The sequence below is a fragment of the Mus musculus genome, chromosome 3, assembly GCF_000001635.26.
Source record: "Mus musculus strain C57BL/6J chromosome 3, GRCm38.p6 C57BL/6J".
Classification (NCBI taxonomy): Eukaryota; Metazoa; Chordata; class Mammalia; order Rodentia; family Muridae; genus Mus; species Mus musculus.
This window is the reverse complement of record NC_000069.6, coordinates 21,774,458-21,802,307: the sequence shown is the minus strand read 5'-3', so window position 1 is coordinate 21,802,307 and position 27,850 is coordinate 21,774,458. Positions and strand designations below refer to the sequence as shown.

At 38.9% G+C, this 27,850-nt stretch overlaps 1 long non-coding RNA gene across 1 annotated transcript in view; it reads left to right on the top strand.

Moving 5' to 3' along the window:
* Positions 1-1,536: 1,536 nt before the first annotated feature.
* 7530428D23Rik (RIKEN cDNA 7530428D23 gene) overlaps positions 1,537-27,850 on the top strand; it is a 47,164-nt gene continuing 20,850 nt past the window's right edge. The window contains exon 1 of the long non-coding RNA NR_166473.1: positions 1,537-1,654. This is a non-coding gene — a long non-coding RNA (RIKEN cDNA 7530428D23 gene). The remainder of the gene's footprint in view (positions 1,655-27,850) is intronic.

Here is a 27,850-nt window from a genome sequence, read left to right as displayed (position 1 = left end):
CTCAATTCTAAATATCTATGCTCCAAATGCAAGGGCTGCCACATTCATTAAAGAAAGTTCCTATGTAACCTCCCCCACCTCCTCAGCCTGAAACCTGTTTGCTCAGGTTTCACTGTTGGCATCGGGGTGGAGCCTGCCGCTCAATCGTTCTGCCATGCCCACTACTGGAGCCTGCCGCCTTGCTGTTCTGGAGCCATACACGTGGTCACCCTGCTACTGGACCCCAAGATTATTTGGCGGGAATTAACCCCTTCCCCCCGCTTCATATCTCGGTGCATGAATCAGTAAAATTGAGCTTTGATCAGAACCTGATTTGACTTAGCTCTGTTCTTCTGACCGTCTAGTTCCTTTCTTTCAGCTCTGCTGCCATCTCAGTCGTACTGTTCCTCTCGAGCCACTAGTCGGCCCGCAACATTCCTAGAAGGGATCAATAGCAGAATGTCTACTTTTAAGAATGAGAAAACTCTATAATAGATTAATAATAATTATACAATCTAAAAAAAAGATAAATAAATAAACCAAGCTTTTGAGTGCTAGGGATAACTGTGAGATGTATAATGTGTTTGCTGTTTGATGTCTGGAAGGAGAGGAAAGAAAAGAGAATGTCTTTGTGGCATTAGTAATAGAACTCCCTAAACTTAGTGAATGAGAAACCTGTGCAGTTTCAAGAAGCTCAATAGAGTCTGGAGAGATGGGTCATTGGTGAATAGACAGCTTCCAGATGCTTTCCCAGACGTTTCAAGTTGGGTTCCCAGGACCCACATGATGGCCTACAACCATCTGTAATTATATTTCTAGGGGATCCAATACTCTTTTGAGGCACTATATGTATGTGGTGCACATAAACTCATAGAGGCACATATACATACAAATAAAGAAACAAATCTTACTATCTCAAAAAAAGTTCATTAAATTATCACAATGAAGGAAAAACAGAGCTGGGACATTCTATAGTCAGACTGGGAAAGCAACAGTAAAGAAGACAGCACTTGGCAGTGGGAAGGAAAATAAAAACTAAATAAGATTTCTCTGCTGAGACTATTAAAGTCAGATGGGAGAAATAAGTGTTTAAAGAACAATCACAAAAAATTATGTCAATATTTAGGAAGGAGGAGAAAGTAACAAGAATTTATCATAGAGGATTTGCTCAAGGAAGTTATTTGGTTTAAAGGGGAATGATTTTATTAGGAAAACTGAAATAGGGCACCAGAACTTAGTAGGCTCCCCAACCTTAGCACAGCTGACTTCATGATAAAGTGTCATTCAGGCTGTAAAACTTGCCAGGTTGACAGCACCACACTTTAAAACTAAAGTAAAGGCCTAATCCTTCAAATTCCATATAACTCTGGGAAGGTCTCAAAATACACCTACTTTGCTTTTCTAGCTTCTGTAGTCCTGCTTTTGACTAACTGTTCTTGTTAACTGAAGTGTGTCAACACATGAGGCAGGATTTTCCCTGTCCAATTACATTAAAACACTAGTGCAGCAGGAGGCTGGCGATTGGACAGAGAAAAGGGAGGCAGAGTGAAGAGTTACAGAGACAGAGGCATCTGAGAGGGAGAAAAAGCTGACCGAGATGGAGGCGGATGGACAGGAAGAAGAACCTGAACCAGCGTGGCTTTAAATAGCCACCGGTAGTTATGATATCATAAAGGTTAGAAATTTGGCATAATTTGTCTAATATTGGTGGGCAGCTTTTGTCATTATCAATTGGTTCTGAAATTATTGTATTGGCATCTTGTAATCTGAGAATTTATGGATATATAAATCTGACTTGTTAATTATATGCTTCTAGAGTTTTGTTTCTACCGGGTTGTTGGGTGTTAAGGCAGCTGACAGCGGGTTGAATGGGTTGTGTGGGGCTGGTGTGGCAGTGAAGGGAACTCGGGGAGAGTTGGTGAGCAGAGAGTAACCCGGCAGAACCGCACTGGGGCAGAAAATAGCTACGGAACTTGGCAGTTCTACTTGGTTATTAGGATGTGGGACCGTCGACTCTAGGGGTTTATGGCTGAGAACGAACTAACAGCTCCAAGGACAAGCGAACCAGAGCTGGTAACACAGTGATTGGTTGCTGGGGGGCTAGCTAGAGACAGAGCTGGTGGGACTGAAATGGTGTAGAGTGTTGCTGGCAGTAGTACGGGAACATGGCACATTATTTTTAATATTTCCCACAACAAACCCAGAACACGGTTTTTGTGCTTAAAAGCTCACCCTGAGAAAGGCTCAGTGCTACACTGGGATCTCACACCTAGTGTAGTTGCTGGCTAGCTAATAAAGGCTTTCTATTGGCTTAAACCCATGTTTGAACAGTCTTCTCTGGTGAATATACCACAATAAAACCAGCTCTTCATAACTGAAGGAAGAACAAAAATGGTAAACATTTGGTTAAGTATAAAAAGCTTTTTCCTTATAAGGTCTTTAAAATATATGGTATTGTAAACACAAGAACTTTGATAGAATTTCAGTGTGTACAGAAGTAAAACATGGTAAGTATAGCTTAGAGGAAAAAGGAATATACGTAGTTAAAAGAGCTCTCTATTTTCCTCGTATTGGTAAAATATTGTTTTTTTTAATAGATCATAAAAATAGAACCATTTTATTGTTCCCAGAGCAACCATGAAAAATGCATAGAAGTGTAAATCAAACACTGCTACATAAACTTAAATAGAGTATTTCAAAATCATTTAAAACAATAAACTACTATGGTATTGCAAAATACAACTACTGAGATGAAAGCTGACGGGTATAGCTTCATCAGCTAAAGAAAAATAAACTGAAAACTATATTTATGTATCCAAAATCAGGCACAGAGATAAAGCAATTAGCTGTATTGATAAAGAAATTTAAGTGTCATTTAAAAGACTTCAGTTTTATCTGAAGTACTGATATCCTCCATCAGTTTCATTCTACTCATATAGATTAATTCACTGTTTGCACTTTTAAAAAGTTGTGAAGTCTTTGGTGGTGTTGGGGCTAGAGAGTTAGCTCAGAGGTTAATAGTACTTGTTCTTGTAAAGTCTCCTAGTTCAATTCCCAGCATCCACATGGAAGCTTATCACTTGCATGTACCACATATGCATGTGACGCATAAATGTACATGCAGGCAAAGCATTCATGCACACACACACACACACACACACACACACTAAATCTAAAAATAATTTGAAAAAGTATGTGTTGATGTCTATAAAGTTAAACTCCATCCAAGAGATAGGTGGTGGTTTTTATTTTCTTCATTGGTATGCTGGTTAGTTTCAATTGTTAACTGGACAGAACCTAGAATCACCTGGAAAGAGAGTCACCCTGAAGAGTTAAGTGTTTGGATCTGGTTTGGCCTCTGAGAGTATTTGGAAGACTGTCTTGATTACTTTAGTTGATGCAGGTAGAGTCAGCCCATTGTGGGTGGCACCATTCCTTAGGCTGAGGATCCTGGTTGACATGAATATAGAGAATGAGCTGAACACTAAGCACACATGTGTGCATTTCTCTCTGCTCTTGGTTGTGGATATGACTGTTTCAAGTTCCTACTTTGACTCTACATATTGATGGTTTTGTGTATCCATAAACATTTAGAATTTACAGGCAACTTTTCTTTGAGAATCCTATGCCCACACACTGGGTGTATGTTCTTTCCAACCTTCTCTCTCTCTTTTTTTAATCCCTCTACTTTTAATCTATATTAAAATGTAAACCCAACTTCACTTCATTAAAAAAGGAAAGAAGATGATAAATGACATTGGTTTTTTAGAATCTGTTGAGAAATATGATGAGCATTTGGTCTGAATTCTTTTCCAAAGTGCCCTCATGCATGTGGACACAAGCAACCATTGTCCTCAGATTCCAGAATGCAGTTCTGTAATTTATGCAGCCACCTGCTGAGGACTACAAAATTCCTTGGCAACACTTTGCATTCTCCAGCAACTGAAAGGACTGGAGTCACCAGGCTGAAATAAAGCCCAGCTAAATCCTGAGGTGGGTAGGGGAGGGCAGTGAACCTGCTGCTTGTCTCTTACTTTCTTAAGACAGTGACCTACTGAGAGACAACACAAGAGCCTCTGGCATGTCAATTTCCTGTGGATTTGGGGAGGACAGCTGCTCTCAGATTGCCACTGGAAATAGAACCTGGCAACACCCGGCCTTGATGGCTGCTGGCTCTTTAAAGAGGGATGGAGATTCTACATTAGCAGACTACGTGATAGTCTAATGCTCACAGACTTGAAACAAATATGTTATAGGGCTGGAGTGATGGTTCAGATGATAAAGTGTTTGCCAAGCATCTGTAAAATGGTATTGTTTGCCTGTAATCCAAGCACTGCGAGAGTGGGGACAGAAGGCTCCCTGGGCTTCACACTAGCTGCATTAACAGAACCAGTGAGATCTTTCTTCAGAATAAAATGAAAAGAACAACTGAGAAAGAAAACCTCATGTGCACACACACCACACTCCCAAGAAGTTACCAGGGTTATAAGAGTACAGGGTACAGCAGCTAGGGAGAAGTGTGCCTTGGCAAATTGACTCCAACTGGGGAGACAACCCCAACTCTAATGGTAATTTCTTGTGGAAGCAGGGAGGATGTTGGAAAGTTACTTTATCTGTTCATTATAGTTAGGGTGACCACAGATTTCTTTCCTACACTAAAAAAATTTTTCGGGAATACATTAAAAAATGTTTTATTTAGATATTATTATTTCCATCTTTTCCTTTACTCCCTCCAAATTCTCCTTTCATGGCCCTTTGTTCTCTTTCAAATTCATGACATCTTTTTTTCTTTAATTATTGCTATAGAGGTGTATGTGTTTGAATATGTATTAATGTGTTTAGGAATATGTACATATATATATTCCTAAACACATTTTATATGTATGTATACACACACACACACACACACACACACACACACATATATAACCCAGTACTAACTGGAATACTTTTGAGAGTTAAAGGAAGGCCTAGAAGTAATTGACATTCAATTTTTTCAAATGCTTAGTAGCCATCAGGTCAATTCTTTTAAATTTTTTGAAAATATTTTTTTTCTTAAAATATAGACATTTTAATCAAGGATATGGAAACAAAGCATGTATATGGAAACAAAAACTTCCTTATTATATAAACAACATGACTAAGATGAGAAAAAAGTGTTCTTGATACATAGTCACATTTTCCTCTATGCTTGTTCCTACTGCTAATTCTATTCCATTAGTATTTCCCTGAGAAATAAATATGTTTTCCAACCTTGTCTGAATTTCTACTTATTAAAACTCAAAGGTAAATTTTACAGAACATAGGGAAGACTATCTGATAATGCTGAAGACCTCTTCTTTTCTTAATTGAGAGAATACATTCCCCACAAGCTGAAGAATAAGTGCAGAATAGACTTCTAACTGCAGGATCTTTCTGTGCAGCATTTTCATATGGGTATGTGCAAACATCCCAGGTTATCACCCCTTTCATTCAGTTTGCTTTTCTTCAATAAATATTTTTATAAGGCAAAACTTATCAAATAAGGCATTTGCTTATGATGATTGTGAATTCTTGCAGAATATAGCTGTCATGGGCTTTCTTTACTTCACTGGACAATAAGAGCAATTAAAACCTGTTGTATTAATTAATAAGTCTACTCAAATTGTCCCACCAGTGGTGGTGCATGTCTCTTGCCACCTGACAAAATGTCCTTTATTCTCAAAAGACACACATACACACACACACACACACACACACACACACACACACACACACACACACACAGAGAGAGAGAGAGAGAGAGAGAGAGAGAGAGAGAGAGAGAGAGATCTATTTTAATATGCCCTAAGCAGCACAATAGTGGAGTCACTTTCAAACCTCCATGAGGCTAGCAGACTCTTCCTTCCAATATTCTTGAATTATTACTTACTAAAACCTATATTCCATCCTGGCCACCCTGGCCTACAGCCCTCCTGGGCCACAGTCTCCTACTCTTACATGGTGGCTGTCTTTCTGTCCTGCACATCTCAGGACTGATCTTTCTGTTTCCTTAGCACGGCAGTTCTAAATCCTTCTTCTTCACTGGGTTCCCTTCCCTGGGAAATCTAAAGTCCTGCCTGTCACTCTGCCCAACTATTAGCTGCTGGCAACTTTATTTACCAATTAGAGCCAACTGGGGGGCAGGCACCCATAGCATCTTACATGTAGACATGTGGATTGCTGTGTAATTTGGGAATCCAATTAACATAATATAAACCAAATTCATAGCAAATAGCAGTAACTTTATCAAAGTATTCTATTATTAGTGATTCATTCTACAGGATACTTACAGAATCATAGGATGGAAACCCGTGTTTTGCTAATATCCTATCCACCAGTGTAATATATCCAGTTCTTCTCCAGCTTATAGAAAGATAAATTTCAATGTCTTTGTTGTTGTAAACTTTCTTTCAGTAAACCTTTTTTTTTTTTTGTAAAGAGTTTTTATTATTTCTTTTAAAAACCCTTTGTATTTATTTACATTTGTTGTTTTTTCAAGTTGTCACAGAAAGCATTGCATTTCACTGTGGCATCTTCACACATGTGTGCCACAATTTTTTGTTCTCATTTATTTCCTTCGACCGTTGTACTCCACCCCATGTACCCGCCATTGCCTGTTTCTCTTTTCTATGTTTATTTTTAGTAAAAAAAACCTAAACATTTCTGAACAATTCCTTCATAAATTTTTGATTAAATATTTCTAACTTGTTTGAACAAGTTCAGCCAAGATTTGGCATTTGTTTATTTTAAAAAACATGACCTCATGATAAGACTCTTGGTTATACTAGAAAATACATTTCTTTTATCAAACTGACCATAAGTAGCAAAGTAAAAATGTATGTATTAGCATGCTGAATACTTTCTTATTTTCATGCAGAGCAAGAGAGATATTATGTAGTTAAATCACTTTATGGATAGTTATACATTTATTTGTAAAACTGGAAAACCACAGCATTTCGTAGTGGAAGATCCTAGCTTGAGTTTCACTGTTGTTCATTTGTTTTTACTTTTGTCATTATTTGTTTTCTTCCTGAGATAGAGTTCCTCTATGTATTCAAGGCTTTCTGATCTCCTGTTCAGCCTCCCAAGTACTAAAAGTGACGAAGTGTGCCACCATGCCAGGTTGATGCAGTTCTAGGGATGAAACCCAGCATTGTGTGCATATTTGGGAAGCTATATCCTGGAAATCTCCTTCCTAGTTTCTTTCCTATGAGGAAGAAATGAAGTCTAGCTCAAGGTAATATTGCTAGGGGTTATCTTATCCAGCTAATTACTATCTGAACAGGCTTATATAGTATTACATTAACCTATAAAATAATCAGCCAAAGGTTTATAACATGATTCTTAGAAACCTAGGCACATAGGACATGTGAGAACATTGAGTGTCACTGGCGATATTTAATTTGCTTAAAATTACATAGAGAGGGCCATTGTGCTCTTGGAGGTCTTTGTTACAGATTCAGTAGCCTTGGTAAACGTGGAGATTACAGATACAATGCTAGCATGTGGGAGAGTGAATTTTTTGGGTAAAGGAAGGTCTTACTAATGATTAACACACAGGAAAGGTAGCAGATCATATGACTAAAACTGAAACAGTTTCACCAAGGGTTATGGCTTATTCTCTACTCTTTTCAATTTAACTGCTGAATAAAAATTGCTCTCTTGGTATTATCATGGCTTATTTCAGTGCTCTGAGCATCTAATCTTATCATGCACATCTTGACATAAAATGCTACATGTTTTATCTGACACATGCATGACAGGTAATATAGCCTGTGCTTATAAATGTATCAGCATCCTAGCAAGTAGGTACACAAGAGTAGCCCTTAAAGCTCTTGAGGATAATAATCTTTGAGTATCATGGAAACTTTTTTTTAAGGTGAATTCCTACACCCAATATAAACACATATTAAAAGGGAAAAGGTGGGGCTAGCAAGATGCCTCAGCTAGTAAAGGTGTATTCTGTAACAACTGGTGACTTCAGGGTATTCTGTGACAACTGATGACCTCAGTTTACCACATGGTAAAAGGAGAGAACCAACTCTGGCAAGTTCTCTTCTAACCTCCATACACATGTGTCAATCATCTCTGTCTCTATCTCTGTCTCTTACACACACTCTTGTACACACATACACAGTAAGTAAATACATACATGTTTCAAAATAGAATTCAAATTAAGTTTTTACCTGAGAGTAAGAGTAGGTGAAGAGATAAGAACCAATTGCACAAACAGGGGAGATGGCTCAGTACTTAAGTGTGATGATGAGGACCAGAAGTCTGACTCCCAGCATCTATGTAGAAAGTCAGGCACTATTGCACGGACATGAAAGTTCATTGGTCAGAAAGCTTATATAAAAGGGTATGTTTTTCAAAACATTCAAACATTATTTGTATTAGCATCCAACCTCAGTGATCTAGTGGAGGGCTGGAGGATGTATTTTTTGAAGGAATTTTTAGCTACTTATTATGTAGGCCACAGTAAGCTGAAAATAGATTCTGGTGTATGTTTGTTGATAGGTAATAAAATCACAATTTGATTGAGTTATGGAGTTAATTGTTTCTGACAATAATTGTATATGAAGACATTTATTTTCACCAGTAGGAAGTTTTATTTTGAGAAATTTGCAAGTTCAAACTGAAGGGCTTGTTTGAAGGCACAGTTTGAGAGAGTAACTCAAAGATAATTACATGTTTTTGACATTCCGGAAGCCAAAGGCTGGGAAGGAACAAGAAGACACACAATATAAATGGCCTGTGTTTCATGGACTGTTACAGGGTTTCTTCAGGGTCTCAATATGCACTTTGAAAATAGGCAACTGTGTATTCTGCATTCAGTAGCACAGAAAACACTCATTTTCACTGACTTTTTGTACACCAGCTTGTAAGTTGAGGTTTTAGGATTCTGTCAGTGCCTGATCATCTCAACAGATTGGGTAAGGAAAAGGAGAAGTAAAGCTAAATGAAAAAAATTCTAACCTTTTATGTCTTATTGCAATTTAAAAATACTAATTTTTAAGAATTCCATAGACGCATATAATGTATTTTGATCACATTCACCCATACCCCCCCCCCCCCTTCCCAGGTTGAGCATTTTTGGGAGCAAGTCTGGCGTAAAAGTACATTGTTGACATGGCCATGTCAAGGATTCCAATGCCTCAGCCCGTGGAGGTAGCAGAGTGTTCCTGGGAGGCTCAGAGGATTACACAGCCTTCCTCAGTTCTTCATGTGGATGTGGCCAGTGTGCATAGACTTCTCCTCTTGGATGTTTATGTCCTGAAGACTGCTGTCCAACAGCCATTACTCATACTGAGATTTGCTAAGCCGTCTTCTTGTTCAGATGTGTATAACAACGCGACGCGTCCTCCTGTTTCTCTGTATGTAATAACCAACCTTCTTGTTCAGCTGCGTGTATTAACTTTCCTGTACAACTGTATGCAATAAACAAGCTGAGCTTTTGTGGTGCTGTGACTTTTTCACCATAGAGCCTGACTCTACCTTGGCTTCCGTGTGTCTATGTGGTCTCCCTTTTTATACTACTTTTATTCTTCTGAGATAATAATATAATCATCTCATCTCCCCCTTTACTTCCCAACTCTTCCTTTGCCCTTTTTCAATTTCATGGCCTCTTTTTTATTATTAATTTTTACTATATACATACATGTACAGACACACATACACACACACACAGAAGTGGGGGAGGGAAAAAGAGAACTCTACCCTAACACCACACCTAGCTGATTTTAGGTAAGTTCCGAGGGATCAAACTTGAGTCCTTATACTTCCAGGCAAACACTTTCTCATTTGAACTTTGCTCAGTCATTTTGGGAGTGTTAAAATCTTCTTCAGAGCCATTTCTAGTTAATCATTAGCAAGTGCTCCTTTTACTAGATAGCTTCTAACAGATAAAGCAAAGCCACTCCTCACGAACTTCTCTGTGATCAAAAGGAATAAAGCAGCTGCTTGTGAATGCTGCTGGTGTCCACGAATGGTACAATGCTGGGACTTCCAATCTCATCATTCATTTCCCTTTTAATATGCTACCAACCTCAATGTGTGCTCCTCTGTGCAATGCAGAAGAGTACACACTCACTAGCGTGGTGCCACTCTTGGTTCCCTTCTCTTTCAAACAGCTCCAAAAACACTGTTATCAGGAGCCAAGGCCACTTACCCAGCTCTTTGCCAACACACTGCATTAATGGTAATGCATGACAATGATTGGAAATAGGTTGTTTTTAAATTATAGAGTAAAAGCTTAGAATATTTACATAAAGTGAGGAAACCAAATATCAGCAGAGATGTACTCTGAGCTTTTTAGAGTGTTGAAGACTGGTTACTTTTTAAGCAAGGTTTTTTTTTGTTTTTTGTTTTGTTTTGTTTTTTACGTTAGTTAAGTTACTCTGTGTGGGCATGGGTGTAAGTGTGAAGGTCTTACCACAGGACCTTCACAAGAGGACACCTTACCAGAGTCAGTTCTCTCCTTTTACTATTTGAGTCCCAGGGATTAAACTCAGCCATCAGACTTAGAGACAAGCACCTTTACCTGCTGAGTTGTCTTGTTGGCCCAGACTGATCACTCTGCCTATAGAACTTAGTTACTACCTTTACGGAAATGTCACAGACTTCCTGGAGAAACTCATTTGCCCTCTGATATTGGCTGTGCATGTTCCCAGGCATTGTGGCCATGATCTTGCCAGTGTTTGCCAAGGTCCTTCTTGGATCAGGTGTGGCAGCATGACCATTTAGAGTTACTCAATCAGAGTGTCCAGGTTGGAATTGCTGCAGGTTGTGTTCTTGTGCTAATTATGTTACTTAAAACCTGTTTGCAATGTCCTGCACATAGGACTAAATGGAGCCTGTCCCTAGTTGTTTTTTGACTGGTCAATAATGTTACTGAAAGCCAATGGCTGGACAGAGACACAGAGGCAGGACTTTTAGGATTCTAGGGAAGGGACCAGGGAAGGCCGAAGAGGAGATTCTGCCATGATGAAGGCATAGGAGATAGACCAGGCTGGAAGGGTGTAGGAGGGTAAGACCACCAGCATGTAAGTGCAGGGCAAAAACAGCTTCAGGAGAGCTGCACAGCAGGGTCCAGTGGAGCAAAGACAAAAATATAGATTTAGTAAGTATTAACTCAGGAATATCATATAGGAACTGTATATGTTAGACAGTTAGGGAGTTAGGGAGTGGCCCAGTCATGTTGTTTAAGGTAAGTAAAATATAAGGCTATGTGTGTGTATCTTCTTTTGAGAATCCAGAACATTGGGGTGATAGTGAGAAGCACTCACACACCTGCCAGGAACCATAGAATGGATTGAAATACTATCTATTAAGGAATTATGCTCCGAACTCACTCTCACAATCACAGAATAGCCTCTTAGACTCTCTGGAGGAAAGGTGTACTTCTGAGGAGTGTTGACTTAGTAAAGAAGCCCAGAGTTTGCAGTTTGGGGGAAGTAACCTGTTTAGCTCTTTGATTTTCCACTAAGTGACAAGATAAATAGAAGCTTGTTTAAATCCAGAGTGGCACTATACCCTTGAAGGCTTTGAGTCAAGAGTATTTTCCCTGTACACTTCAGGGACTCAAATTCCTTCCCAAATAAAGGAAGCAGATGAATAATTGCAGGCTGTTGAAAATGCGTGGTGGCTATCAGAGTGTTGAGTCTTCACTGAGGCAGAGTTGGAAGGGTCAGAGAATCAGTGGTGACCTGGGCTGTTATGAGGTTCTCTGAGACTAGACAGGCTGTCTTGGTAGGCCTAAATAACATCTCCATTTAATCCTGGGAGCTAAAGCAGAAATGGGAAGGGCCAAGTGTGAGATCAGTGGAGGTGTGACTGACTAAAAAATGTATATCACTGGGAGTAGGCTTTGAGATTAGAGAGCTTCATCTTGTTTCAATTTGACCTTTTCTGCTTCATGCCTACATTTGAAGATGTGAGTTGTTAGCTTGCTGCTGCTGCTGCCATGCCAGTCACTAGTTACCCAGCCTCCCTGCCCTGATAGAAACTTTTCCTCCTGGAGTTTTCAGCCAAAATAAACTCTTTCTTCCAGAAGTTGCTTTTGATCATGGTGTTTTATGACAGTAAGAGAAAAGTAAACAATACATCGCTTAAAATAGTTTTAAATTTTATTTATAATGTAACACATTTATCGTTTAACTGTTAGAGAACATTAATTAAAAAGAAGAAAACAGATTGTCTATCTCTAGCCTTGTTTCTTGATCCAGGGAAGCCTTGTGGGACCCCAAGGGAGTCCTGCCTCCCTGTAGAAATTTAGGTGTTCCCAAAACCAGCTTGGGATACTGCCTGACCACCCATTTGGGTCTGTCTGTCACCCCAGCTTGTCTGCAGAGTTGGATCTGACCACTACCATGCTGGTAGGGTCTGACTGGAAGACAGCTTACAGAGTAGGTCCACCCTTCACATAGCTTGCAAAGTGGTGTCTATTTGAGGCACAACCAATAGAATAGGATACCCTGACCTCCGTTGTTTGACCCACAGCTTCCCCATTTCTTTCTTGAGAAGACCTGCTGCCATCAGGATCCTCCAGCCAACACCAGGGAAAACCAGAAGCCTAAAGGACAGCATAAGAACACAATCAACAAGACCCAGAGCAATATGGCACCACTGGAGACCAGCTATCCTGTTACAAGGAACTCTGGCTATCTTAATGAAACTGAAGCAAAAGAAGAGGATCTAAAATCCTTCTAAACATGATAGAGACCTTTAAAGAAAACATGAATAAATCCCTTAAGGAAATACAGGAAAAATACATTCAAAGAGGTTGAGAAATGCATTAAAAGAAGAAGCAAATAAGTATAAAGAAATATAGGAAAATAAAATCAAACAGGTGAAGAATATGGATAAAACTGTCTAAGAGTTGAAAATAAAAATGGAAACAATAAAACACAAATTGAGGCAATCCTGGAGTTGGAAAATGTAGGAAAGAGAACAAGAACTACATACATAAGTATCACCAACAGAATAAAGGAGATGGAAGAGAGAATCTCAGGTGTAGAAGATACAATAAAAAAAAATCAATATGGCAGTCGAAGAAAAGGCAAAATCTAAAAAATTCATGACATAAGACATCCAGGAAATTTGGGACATTATAAAAAGACCAAACGTAAGAATAATAGAAGTAGAAGAAGACTCCAAGCTCAACGGTACAGAAAACGTCTTCAACAAAATCATAGAATAAAATTTTCCTAACCTAAAGAAAAAGATGACCTATAAAGGTACAAGAAGCTTATAGAACACCAAACAGATTTGATCAGAAAAGAAAATCTACCCACCACACAATAATCAAAACACTAAATATATAGAACAAAGAAAGAATTTTAAAAGTAGCAAGGGAAAAAAGGCCAAGTAACATATAAAGGCAGACTATGAGAATTTCACCCGATTTCTCATCTGAAACTCTGAAGGCTAGAATGGCTTGGGCAGAGGTCTTGCAGATGCTAAGAGACCACAGATGTCAGCCCAGCCTACTGACACCCAGCACAACTTTCAATCAACATAGATGGAGAAACCAAGATATTTCACAACAAACCCAAATTCAAACAATGCCTTTCCACTAATCCAGCCCTTCAGAGGGTACTAGGAGGAAAATTCCAACTGAACAAGGCTAACTAAACTCAAGAAAACACAAGAAATAAATAGTTTTATACCATTAAAAACAATAGAAGAGAAACACACATACATAACTACTGACAACATCAAAATAGTAGGAAGTAACAATCATTGGTCAATAATGTTTTTCAACATCAATGGGCCCAGTTCCCCAGTAAAAGATAAAAGAATGAATGAGTAAACAGAATCTATTGTTCTTCTGTATTCAAGAAACATATCTCAGCAACAAAGATAGTCATTATCTTATTTTGAAGAGCTGAAGAAAGGTTTTCTAAGTAAATGGACCCAAGAAACAATTTACAGTAGTATCCATTGTAATATATAATGAAGTAGACTTTCAACTAAACATAATTTTAAAAGATATGGATCATACTCATCAAAATCCACCAAGAGAACATCTCAATTCTGAAAATCTATGTCTAAATTGCAAGGGCATTCACAAAAGAATCATTACCAAAGCCTAAATCACACATTAATAGTAGGAGACCTTAACACCCTACTCTCATCATTGAGACAGAAACTTAGCAGAAAAATAACAAAACTAACAACGTTTATGATTTAAATGGACCTAAGAGATAGTTATAGAGAATTTCACCCAAACACAAAAGAATATACCTTCTCTTCAGTACTTTTAGAACCTTCTCCAAAATTGACCATATAACCAGTCACAAAACATACTTCAACAGATACAAGAAGATTGAAATATCCCCATGCATCTTATCAGGTCACCATGGACTTCAACAACAACAGGAACACCAGAAAGCCTACATACTCAAGGAAACTGAACAACTCTCTACTTAATGACCTCTGGGTCAGGGAAGAAATAAAGAAAATAAAGAATTCAGTGAAAATGAGGCCATAACATACTTAAACTTATGAGACACAATGAAAGCAGTTCATAGCACTAAGTGACCTCATAAAAAATCAGACAGTTCTCATACTAATGAATTAAAGGTATATCTGAAGGCTCTAGAAAAAAAAGAAGCAAACACATCCAGGAGGAGGAGATGTCAGGAAATAAACTCAGAGACAAAATCAATTAGAGATAAAGAAAACAATACAAAGAGTCAAAGAAACCTACAACTGGTTCTTTGAGAAAATCAACAACATAGACAAACCTTTAGCTAAATTAACCAAAAGACAGTAGACAACATTCAAATATTTAAAACCCGAAATGAACATGGAGGCATATCGACTGACACTGAGCAAATTCACAAAATCATTAGGTCTTACTTCAAAAGCCTGAACACCACAAAATTGGAAAGTCTAAATGAAATGGATGATTTTCTAGACAGATACCAGTACCAAAGCTAAATCAAGATCAGGTAAACTATCTGAATAGTCTTACAACCCCTAAGGAAATATAAGCTGACATTAAAAGTCTCCCAATCAAAAACAGCCCTGGGCCAGAAGTTTTTAGTCAGAATTCTACTAGGCTTTCAAAGAAGAGCTAATGACAATATTCCTGAAACCATTTTGTTAGGGTCCAGGAATTGCCTGACAAGACACACAAGCACTGATCTAAGTAAGTCAGACAGGGATAGTTTATTGATTATACTATCCAAGATTCAGGAACTTAACCATGACACTGAGTTAAAATTCTGCAGGGTTTTGAAGCCCGAAATCCACAAACATCCTGTGCTAAATTATTTTGCCAATTAGGATTTATGGATAGGTGATTTCCTTAGGAACATGTCTTTGCTGTACATTGATCCTGCTTCCGTTAGTTGGGATATTCACCTGTGGCAGGGGACTTGTTTTTTCTAATATTCATGTCCTAACTTGTCTGTCAGGATGGTACTTGTGCAGCATTCATGTCTTAATTTGTCAACAGGGGTATCAGATACCCATGCACATGTCTATTTCCTGGGAGATCTTGGAAACTTAAACTTTACTGGACCACTTCTCAAAATGGAAGTCTTATTCCAAAAAGTTTCTTATATTGGTGCAGGTATCTCTCTTATGTTGGGGTCTATCCTAGGGGCAGCCTATACCATAAAAGCTTATACACAGGTGCAGGAAGTACTGTTGGGTGGTTGGTTCAGGTCTAAGCTTATTGTGGTTAACTATAAAAAACAGTTCTATTGATTTTATTGTGATTGGTTTCCAAGAGTAAAGACTATAATAGAATATGTAATCAATCTTGGCATTAGGAAGTTCCCTGGTAAGAGCAGAAACATGTGAGTAAATTTCCTTATAATGGCAGGCTAGCCACATAACTTACCTAAGCCTTAACCTTTTACTTAGGCCTTAGCATTCCATCTAGGCCTTAATATTTTACCTAGGCCTTAACATTCCACAAAATAGAAACAGAAGGAACACTGCCATACTCATTCTGTGAGGCCTAAGTGACTTAAACCACAAAAAGATTCAACAGAGAAGAGAACTTCAGATCAATCTCCCTTATGAACATTGATGCAAGAGTACTCAATAAAATATTTGCAAACTGAATCCAAGAACACCTTGGATGTGTTCAAAGACGCTATCCACCATGATCAAGTAGGCTTCTTCCCAGAGTTACAAGGGTGGCTCAATATACAAAAATCCGTCAATGTAATCAAACATAAAAAGAGAAAAGCCACATGATCATCTCACTGGATGCAGAAAAAACATTTGACAAATCTAAAGCCCTTCAGAGAATAGTCAACATCAAATTAAATGGAGAGAAACTTAAAGCATTTCTACTAAAATCTGGAACAAGACAAGGCTGTTCACTCTCTCAATATCTCTTCAATATACTACTTGAAATTCTAGCTAGAGCAATAAAACAATTAAATGAGATCCCAGGGATGCAAATTTGAAAGAAGTCAAACTATCACTTTTATGATATACATAAATGACCCCCAAACTTCTACCAGAGAACTCCTGCAACTGATAAACACTTTCAGTGAAGTGACTGGACAAAAAAATTAACTAAAAAAAAAAATCAATAGCACCCCTCTATACAAGCAATAAACTGGCTGAGAAAGAAGTTGTGGACAGTACCTTTCACAATAGCCGCATATAATATAAAATACTTTAGTGTAACTCTAGCCAACAAGTGAAAATTCTGTATGACAAGAACATCAAGTCTCTGAAGAAAAAAAAAATTGAGGAAGATATCTAAAAATGGAAAGATCTCCCTTGCTCATGGAGTGGTAGGATTAACATAGCAAAAGTGATCATCTTACCAAAAGCAATCTACAGATTCAATGTAAACACCATCACAATTCCAACAGAACTCTTCACAGATCTTGAAAGAACAATGCTCAACTTCATATGGAAAAACAAAAAACCCAGGGTAGCTAAAATGATCCTGAACAACAACAAAAAGAACTTCTGGAGGTATATCTATCCCTGATTTCAAGATGTATTACAGAGCAATAGTAATAAAAACTGCATGGTACTGGTATATGAACAGACATGTTGATCAATAGAATAGAACTGAAGACCCAGAAGTAAACCCACACACCTACTCACACTAGATTTTTGACAAAAGCCAGAAGCATACAAAAAGGGAGAGCATCTTCAAAAAAAAAAAAAAGAAAAAGAAAAAAAAGATGCAAGATGCTGGCCTAACTGGATGTGTGTATGTAGAAGAATGCAAATAGATCCATATTTATCACCTTGAGCAAAACTCAAGTCTAAATAGATCAATGACTTCAATGTAATCAGGCACACTTAATTTAATAGAACAGGAAATGAGGAATAGCCTGGAATTCATTGGTATAAGATACAACTTCCTGAACAGAATATGAATGGCTCAGGCACTAAGGCCAAGAATTAGTAAACAGGACTTCATGAAACTGGTAAAGCTTCTGTAAGTCAATGTACACCATCATTAGAACACAACAGCTGCCTACAGATTGGGAGATCTTCACTAATCCTATATCTGAAAGTGGGCTAATATCCAAAATATATAAAGAACTCAAGAAGTTATACATCAACAACCCAAATAACCCAATTAAAAACAGCATAGAGGCTAAAGAGAATTCTCAACAGAGGAATCTTTAATGGCTGAGAAGCAGCTAAAGCAATGTTCAACATTCTTAGTCATAAGCTAAATGCAAATTGGAACAAGTCTGAGACTCCACCTTACACTCATCAGAATGGCTAAGATTAAAAACTAAAAGGACTGTGCATGCTGGTGAGGTTGTGGAGCAAGGGGAACACTCTTCTACTGCTGGTAGGAGTACAAACTTCTACAACCACTCTAGAAATCAATTTGGCAGTTTTTAAGAAGGTTGGGAATAGTTCTACCTCAAGAACCAGCTATACTACTCCTACCCAAGAGATGCCCCACTATACCACAGGAACCATTTGTTTAATTATGTTCATAGCAGCTTATTTATAATAGCCAGAAACTGGAAGCAACCCAGATGTCTCTTAACTGAAGAATGGATACAGAAAAAGTGATATTTCTATACAATGGAATATTGCTCAGGTATTAAAAGCAAGGTAATCATGAATTTTGCATGCAAATGTATAGAACTTGGGAATATCACATCCTGCGTGAGGTAAACCCCAAAAGGACATGCATGTTATGTATTTACTTATAATTGGATATTAGGCATAATAGGTAATCATGCTATAATCAACATGCTATAATCAACAGATCCAAAGAAGTCAAATAGCAAGGAGGGTCCAAAGGAGGATGGTTGAATCTTTTTCTTTTCTTTTCTTTTTTTAATATATTTTTTATTAGGTATTTTCCTCATTTACATTTCCAATGCTATCCCAAAAGTCCCCCATACCCTCCCCCCCACTCCCCTACCCCCCCACTCCCACTTTTTGGCCCTGGCGTTCCCCTGTACTGGGGCATATAACGTTTGCATGTCCAATGGGCCTCTCTTTCCAGTGATGGCCAACTAGGCATATGCATTCTAGATACATATGCAGCTAGATACATAAGCAGCTAGAGTCAAGAGCTCTGGGGGTACTGGTTAGTACATAATGTTGTTCTACCTATAGGGTTGCAGATCCCTTTAGCTCCTTGGGTACTTTCTCTAGCTCCTCCATTGGGGGCCCTGTGATCCATCCAATAGCTGACTGTGAGCATCCACTTCTGTGTTTGCTAGGCCCCGGCATAGTCTCACAAGAGACAGCTATATCAGGGTCCTTTCAGCAAAATCTTGCTAGTGTATGCAATGGTGTCAGCGTTTGGAGGCTGATTATGGGATGGATCCCTGGATATGGCAGTCTCTAGATGGTCCATCCTTTTGTCTCAGCTCCAAACTTTGTCTCTGTAACTTCTCCCATGGGTGTTTTGTTCCCAATTCTAAGAAGGAGCAAAGTGTCCACACTTTGGTCTTTGTTCTTCTTGAGTTTCATGTATTTTGCAAATTGTAACTTATATCTTGGGTATCCTAAGTTTCTGGGCTAATATCCACTTATCAGTGAGTGAATATCATTCGAGTTCTTTTCTGATTGGGTTACCTCACTCAGGATAATGCCCTCCAGGTCCAACCATTTGCCTAGGAATTTCATAAATTAATTCTTTTTAATAGCTGAGTAGTACTCCATTGTGTAACTGTACCACATTTTCTGTATCCATTCCTCTGTTGAGGGGCATCTGGGTTCTTTCCAGCTTCTGGCTATTATAAATAAGGCTGCTATGAACATAGTGGAGCATGTGTCTTTCTTACTAGTTGGAACATCTTCTGGATATATGCCCAGAAGAGGTATTGCGGGATCCTCTGGTAGTACTATGTCCAATTTTCTGAGGAACCGCCAGACTGATTTCCAGAGTGGTTGCACAAGCTTGCAATCCCACCAACAATGAAGGAGTGTTCCTCTTTCTCCACATCCTCACCAGCATCTGCTGTCACCTGAATTTTTGATCTTAGCCATTCTGACTAGTGTGAGATGGAATCTCGGGTTGTTTTGATTTGCATTTCCCTGATGATTAAGGATGCTGAACATTTTTTCAGGTGTTTCTCAGACATTTGGTATTCCTCAGGTGAGAATTCTTTGTTTAGCTCTGAGCTCCATTTTTTAATGGGGTTATTTGATTTTTCTGGAGTCCACCTTCTTGAGTTCTTTATATATATTGGATATTAGTCCCCTATCTGAGAATCTTTTTCAAAAGGGGAAACAAAGTAGGTAACAGAAATCAATGGAATAAGAGAACTGGGTGGAAGAGGGGATCTTAAGCAGAGAAGGGCAGGGGTAGGGCTGGAAATCATATGTAGTGAGAACAGAGGAGAAACGAGGGAGATCATAGGGCGGGGGCAGGCTGTGCAATCTCTAGGACTTGCCAGAGACCTGGGATAGGGAGAGGTCCCAGACAGTCTATGGAGGCTACTACAGCTGAGATTCTTAGCAGTGGGGAAGATAGATCCTGAAATGGCCACTTCCTGTAGCTAAGCAGGACAACCAGTGGAAGGATAAGGGCGGCAACCACCCACAAAGCCTTTGACCCAAAATGTGTCCTGCCTAGAGGATGTGCAAGGACAAAGACAGAGTAGAAACTGAGGGAATGGCCAGTCAATGACTGCCGTAAATTGAAACCCATCCCATGGGCAAGAATCAATCCATGACACTTTTACTGATACTTTTTCGTGCTTGCAGACAGGAACATGTTGGGAGAAAGATTGAAGGACCTGAAGAGGTCTGGGAGTCCACAGGAAGAGTCAACTCACCTGGACTGTTGGGGGCTCCCAGAGAATGGGCTGGACCTAGGCCCCATGCACATATGAAGCAGATAAACAGCTTGGTCTTCATATGGGTCCCCAAACAATTGGAGCAGGGGTTGTCCCTGAACCTGTTTCCTGCCTTCCTCTGTATCCCATGCCCCTAGGTGGACAGCCTTGTCTGGCCTCATTGGGAGAGGATGTGCCTAGTCCTTCTGGGACTTGATACAGGGGGGGAGACAGGCTGACACCCAGAAAGGGGCTTACTCTTCACAAAAGAGATGGGGAAGGTAGAATGGGAGGAGGACCTGTGTGAGGTACTGGGAGGAGAGGGAGAGCTGATATTGGTTTGCAAAGTAAATAAATTAAATTTAATAAAATTTTAAATGAAGAAGAAGAAGAAAAAAAAATCTCTTAGAGTGTCATTCCTGGAGTGAGCCCAGAAAACATGGTGATAAGTGTTCTAGTCAACCTTCCCCAGGGATGTTACGCTAGATTTAAAAAGGGTGAGAGATGACACATGCTGTCTTTTTTTTTTTTTTTTTTTTTTGACACATGCTGTCTTATATGCTGTTTTTAAAATGTCATTATGTTCTGAAGATTTTCCATGTCACACATATTCTCCACAATAGTGCTTTTCATGGTGATGGAATGTGCCATGATTTACGAGACTGCTCTGTTATTTGTGGACATTTATATGGTTTCTAATATTTTGCGTCTATAGAAACTGCCACAGTACACATCCTACATGCATCCCAGATGATGTCCTTGAAATAGATTCCTGCTATACAATTGCAGACAAAAGGCTTTATGCCTTTTGGGCCTTTGAATAGCATTACAGAGTTGTAATAATTTATATTCTCATCAGAGCACATGACAATTCCCATTTCTCTGAATGAATAGATATTAAATACTGCCAAAATTTATCAATGTATAAGTCTTAAAAAGCCACATAAAATCAAAATAAAATGTTTTGTCATCAAAGTTTATACTTGAAGGCTGAAACTGTATATATTAATGAGGAAGAAAGATTTCCCAGCTTAGATAATGTACTAACGTTTGGAAGTTTAGGGAGATTTGGGGGAGGGTGGAAGAGCACCCTAGGAAGTGGAGACCTGGAGTGACTTTGTGAGGATGAGAATGGCATGGGGCAAGGGGGAGAAATGAATCATGTCGGTGCAAGGAGCATGGTGAGGCAATACTGAGGATCTACAGGCCAGCTTCCAGAAGGTCAGTAGAAGGGCCAAGCATAAATTACTGAGTATGGTGGTCTAAGAGAAGAGGTTTTAGAAATTCACAAGAGCTGAGAGTAAATGGTGGGTCAGGATTCATGAGCAGGAAGAATGTTGAGGTTTTAGAGACAAGGGAGTGGGGGCTAGGTCCAGCCCCTAGCACCACAAAAATTGGATGCCCTTCATTTGTAATCTCAGCACTTGGGAAATGGAAGCAGGAGGATTAGAAGTATAGGATCTTTCTCAGATATAGCAGTTTGAGTCCAGCCTGGGCTACAAGATAAGAGAAGAGACATGGCCTTGTTATCAGAACCAGTGTAAGTTGCTTTAGTATTTGGTTTAGCCTCATACAATGTAACCTTGGGTAGTCAAGATTCTATATAAAAGTGGGGATGGGAGCATTGACCTAATACTTTTTATGATATAGATTCTAACTTTCTTTATAGCCATAAACTCTCTAATTTTACTTTATTTTGAGATGGTAGTATAATTAAAACATTTCTCCCTCCCCTTTTCTCTATTCAAACCCTCTCCTATACCCCTCTCTATGCTCTGTCATGACCTCTTTTCTCATTTATTTTTATTTCATGTGTATATGAGTATATCTATATCTATATATATAATGTAACCTGCTCAATCAATATAATTTTACTTGTATGTATTTTCTTAGGGGTGTCATTTGGCATTGGAGAACCAACTGATGTTCTCTTCCCTCTGGAAGACCTCCTCTCCTACTGTCATCTTTCTTTAGTTGCCTATAGTTCTTTGTGCATGGTTAAGGACTTGTGGGCTTGTTTGTTTTGTTTTTTCTCTATCCATTGTGGCATGTCCATTGTTGTTATCCTTGTTCAGCTCAACTGGGCATTGATGTTGGTGAGATTTTATGTGTGTAGCTTCTGACATTATTAGGAGACATACTCTCACAACGAACTGATCCTCTGGGTTGTACAGTCTTTCCAGTGCATTTTCCACAATGGGAATCTCACAGGGAATTCTTTGAGCCTTAGAGGTGGTAGAATTTTACAGATGTGACGATTGGGACTGAGTTCCAAAACTCTGCATTTTGATTGGTTGTGGTTTTCTATAATGGTCTTTATCTGTTGCAAAAAGAAGATTCCTGGTTGAGGGACGAAGACTACATTTATCTGTGAGTATAAGGACAAACGTTTATAGATTACAATTAGGGATTATTCTGGGTTAGTAAATTAGTGGTTTTAAATTTCTTCCAATAATCACAACTTCGCTAGCACTGATTAGTCAGCTAGGTTTCCAGCATCAGACATGGCTTGCCTCTTGTTGAGTGGGTCTTAAATCCAAAGAGAGAGCTGTTTGCTGTCAAGGTATTTATACAGTCACTACACTCTTAGGGTTGTAGTGCATGCCGCCCATTGATGGTTCCTAGATATCATAACTATTCCTTCCTTTGGAAGCTGATGTGGTGCCTTCTGGTGCCATGAGAGCTAGCCTCATACAGGGGGTATTTAAGTCAGTCCTAGCTCAGGAGTCTAGGAATCTTAGAGAGGTGAGAGTAGATGGTAGCTGTTCATCACAGCACAATAGGTTTAGATAATACTTAGATTTATGCATTGGGAGTGCTACTGCCAACACCAAGTCATTGCTCTGAAGTCCACAAGTATGTGTGTTTTTAAATGCTGAGTAGTGAATGGCTCTGATTTGCTTGAATGAACATTGGCTACACAATTAGCAGCTAATATCTCTTTTATACCCCAGATGTCTGTCAAGGCCAGCTTCTAATATGAACTCCATAATGCGAATGGTGCTTTTTCTTATTTCTCTATAGGACTTGTCACTAATGAGAACTTTGGCTGAACTGCGGTAGGGGTGGGGCATGGAGACTGGGAGTCTACCAAAGGTCTGATAAAGAAATCCCAACAAAGGCAAGGCCAATCAGCTTAATCAGGATCAGCCAGGACTTTCCCGTTTTGCTTTTCCAACCGGGAAGCTTAGCACTGGAAAGTTAAAATGCCTGCAAAAAAAAAAAAGTCCAGTTCTCCAATATTTGGTGTGCTTCATTTATTTTTAATACTAAATGTGACACAGTGCAATGTTTTATCAATTAAACTAAACTGCACTTGTGAAGAAGATAGTCTTTCTTTTTAAAAAAAATTTATTGCATTATGATGAGAAAAGATACATAATTCCAATTTATTTGAATTTCTTAACATTTAAAAACATCTTTTGAGTAAATAGGCTTACATCACATTCTTTGTTCCCTTTTGTACCCCAACTCCTTCTGGAGAGCCCCCTCTTCAAAACCTGCAATATCTTTCATTTTTTTTATCATATTCTTTAAAATTTATAAAATATTCTAACAATAAAAATGAGTATTTTAAAAGTTGTTTGATATAAAACAACAATCAATTGAACAGTCTTATGTAGATGTTTGTCAACAGAAATACTGAAAATACCTATGTTTTTCTCAATATAGATTTTAAATGATTCCAAATATATTAACTGAATGGTATTTTAAAATAATATATCACTATTAGTTTTTTTAATAAACATAAATAAAGTCTTTTTTCTTGTTTGTTTTGTTTTTAGTAGAGCTTAAATTCTTGGCTCTTACTGTGGTACAAACACAAAATAAGGACAGTTTTTGGACATTGGAGTTCACTGTAATAAGGCTGTACTTGAATGTCCCTCATATCACCAAAAAATTTTACCTCCATAGTAGATAAACTAAGAGTTGACAGTTCTGCTGCGCCAAGGAATGAATTGCAGGCATGATTTTTGATACAGATTTCCTGCTACAGTCAAAGCTATTTGACTTGAGTGATTGTCAACATTCTTGGCCCACAGGGAACAGGTTACATTCATTTAAGAAATGGTGGTGGCACACGCCTTTAATCCCAGCACTTGGGAGGCAGAGGCAAGAGAATTTCTGAATTTGAGGCCAGACTGGTCTACAGAGTGTGTTCCAGGACAGTCAGGGCTATACAGCGAAACCCTGTCTCGAAAAAACAAAACAAAACAACAACCCCCCAAAACAAAACCACAAACAAACAACCCCCCCAAAAGAAATGGTGTGTGTATTAAGATGGTCTATCCATGAAGTCATTCATCAACTGTTTCAGTGAACCATGGTTCTGCTTGGAGGGTGGCACAGACGTTAGGTGAGGGTAAGATTCTGGTTCATTGGCTGTGATGATTTTGAAAAGCATTCATCTCAGAATAAGAGTAACATAACTTATAAAGTCCCCTTCTTCCAAATTGATAGAATAATTATAAATATCAAGCAAAGCTTTCAGTCTCACTCCTTGTTGTTCTTTTATAAGCCACTTCCCAAATTGTCTACATTTCTTTCGTCTGTATAAATAATTTTGAAATATGTGAGTTGTTCTGAAAACCATAGTATAGTGTAAAAACATCAAATAAACAATCCTACTAAAAGAGAGGCTGAGATTGGAGAAACATGATTTCAAGACCATTATGTGGAACACAGCAAGATCCTGTCATGTACAAACAAGCATAAAGTGTATATGGATTGTACAATATTGGACCTATTTCTCCCATTACCAAATTTGAGAGACCACAGGATGACAGCTGACAAATTTCTAATTCCTCATATTTTTTGAATTTCAATCGATTAGGATATGTTGGTAATATTAAGTTTCATATTAAGAGATATTAAGGAAAAGTGATTGTTACTTCCTGTTAATTTTCTTGTTAGAGGTGGAATTATGTTTGTGTGGGTTTGTTGAAAGATTGCTTTCTTGCTTCTTCTAGGGTGGAGTTGCACTCCTTATGTTGGTGTTTTCCATCTATTATCCTTTGTAGAGCTGGATTTGTGGAAAGATATTGTGTAAATCTGCTTTTGTCATGGAATATCTTGTTCTCTCCATCTATGGTGATTGAGAGTTTTGCTGGCTATAGTAGCCTGGGCTGGCATTTGTCTTCTCTTAGGGTCTGTATAACATTTGTCCAGGTTCTTCTAGCTTTCATAGTCTCTGGTGAGAAGTCTGGTGTAATTCTGATAGGTCTGCCTTTATATGCTACTTGACCTTTTTCCCTTACTGCTTTAAAATTCTTTCTTTGTTTAGTGCATTTGGAGTTTTGATTATTATGTGATGGGAGGAATTTCTTTTCTGGTCCAAACCATTTGGAGTTCTGTAGGCTTCTTGTATGTTCATGGGCATCTCTTTCTTTAGGTTAGGGAAGTTTTCTTCTATAATTTTGTTGAAGATATTTACTGGCTCTTTAAGTTGGGAATCTTCACTCTCTTCTATACCTATTATCCTTAGGTTTGGTCTTCTCATTGTGTCTTAGATTTCCTGGATGTTTTGGGTTAGGAGCTTTCTGCTTTTTGTGTTTTCTTTCACTGTTGTGTCAATGTTTTCTGTGTTATCTTCTGCAACTGATATTCTCTTTTCTGTCTTTTGTATTCTGTTGGTGATGCTTGCATCTATAACTTCTGATCTCTTTCCTAGGTTTTCTAACTCCAGGGTTGTTTCTCTTTGTGATTTCTTTATTGTTTCTATTTCCATTTTTAGATCCTGAATGGTTTTGTTCCTTTCCTTCGCCTGTTTGATTGTGTTTTCCTGTAATTCTTTAATGGATTTTTGTGTTTACTCTTTAAGGGCTTCTACCTGTTCACCTGTGTTCTTCGCTATTTCTTTAATGTCCTTTTATGTCCTTCTTAAAGTCCTCTATCATCATCATGAGAAGTGATTTTAGATCTGAATCTCACTTTTCCGGTGTGTTGGGGTATCCAGGACTTGCTATGGTGGGAGAATTGGGTTCTGATGATATCAAGTAACCTTGTATTCTGTTGTTCTTACATTTGCAAACCCCCCTGTCCCCCCATCCCCTCCCCCCCATCTAGTTACCTGTAGTGCTATCTGCTCTGGCTATGTCTGACTGGAGCCTGTCCTTCCTGTGATCCTGGTTGTCAGAACTCCTCTGAGTCAAGCTGCCTCTGGGATCCTATGGTCCTGAGATCCTGAGATCCTGGGTGTGTCTCAGCTCTTAGGAGTCAAGCTTCCTTTGGGACCTTGAGATCCTGGTGTGACCAAGCTCCTGGGATCCTCTGATCTTGGGTATGTTAGTGCGCCTGGGAGTGGAGCTGCTTCTGGGTGTTGTGGGGCTGGCTGTGGAGTTTGCGCCCGAGGTCTGCTCAGGGCACTGGCCCAGACAGATTGGAAGGAATCTGTGCCACTTGAAGATAATCTTTCAATTGAGTTCTATAAAAAATGAGCTGCATGTGGCAGTCTTCCTGACAGATACTGGCTAGCTTCATTTAAACAGCTGGATACTTGCAGCCTTCAGGCTGTGTCTGAACAAAGATGCCCCCATTCAGGAGGAAAAAACCTGTTGGACCTTTAAGAAAGTGGGAAGGGATATCTTTGTGAGTCAGGAGCTTCACAGATAACATCTCAATTGACATCTCTTTTGTGGGGTATTATGGTTTTGATGAAGTCATGACTTGATGTACAGCAGTAACAGAGATGAGAAATCCTATGCATGTTGCTTTCTGTATTGAACAATGTTCGTTCCTGTGTTTGGGTCTGGTGTGTTTCTAAAGGCCATGTGGGAGGGAGGTCCTGGCAAGTGTCAAAATCCTAAGGCAAATTTAGGTGCTTTGCAGAGAAGCCAAACTCAGTTTTCACAACCACCTGTAGCTCCAGCTCAGCACTATCTGACACCTCTGGTCTCTGCAGGCACCTACGCTTACGTGCATACATCTGTATACATAATTAAAAAAAATACTAGAAGAAAATATTCCTCAGCTAGTGGTTGTGGTGCATCCCTGCAATCTGCAACATGAGTCAAGAAGATAGTGAGTTCACGGTGATATAGCCAGACCTTGTCCAAAAAAACAAAACAAAAGCAAAAACAAACAATCAAATCAAACCAAACAAGACTGACTCCAAGGAAACTTTGCCATGTGGACAGCAACAATCTGAAGAGGAGCTGCCCTTGCTTTGTTACTGTAACGAAATCTGTCTCTTGCCCCTATTGTATAAAGGAGAATGTTCAAATTATATGATCTGTAATTCTGTGCAAATAAGAACAGTACTGGGTGACAATCCCTTTAGTGACTTTCATCTAGAAATTCTTCCTTCATGCTTCGAAACGCCCAGCAATGCAAATTACTTTCACCCAGAAAGTGGTGATCCCTGGAAAGTAAAGATATGGAGAGGAGGGTGGTGGCTGGGCTGACAGAAGCAGGTGGATGCGTACAGATAGAAGGCTGTAGCTTAGGAGGTAACTGACATAGCTGTCTAGCAAGATCACAGTTCTCTACTGGAAGACTAAGGCTGGGGAGCCATCCTTGAGGGACACAGGGTCAAAGGTGACATGTACCTTGTAAAATCAAACCCAAGAGTGCCATAAGTAGATAGTGGATGGTGCCCTTCT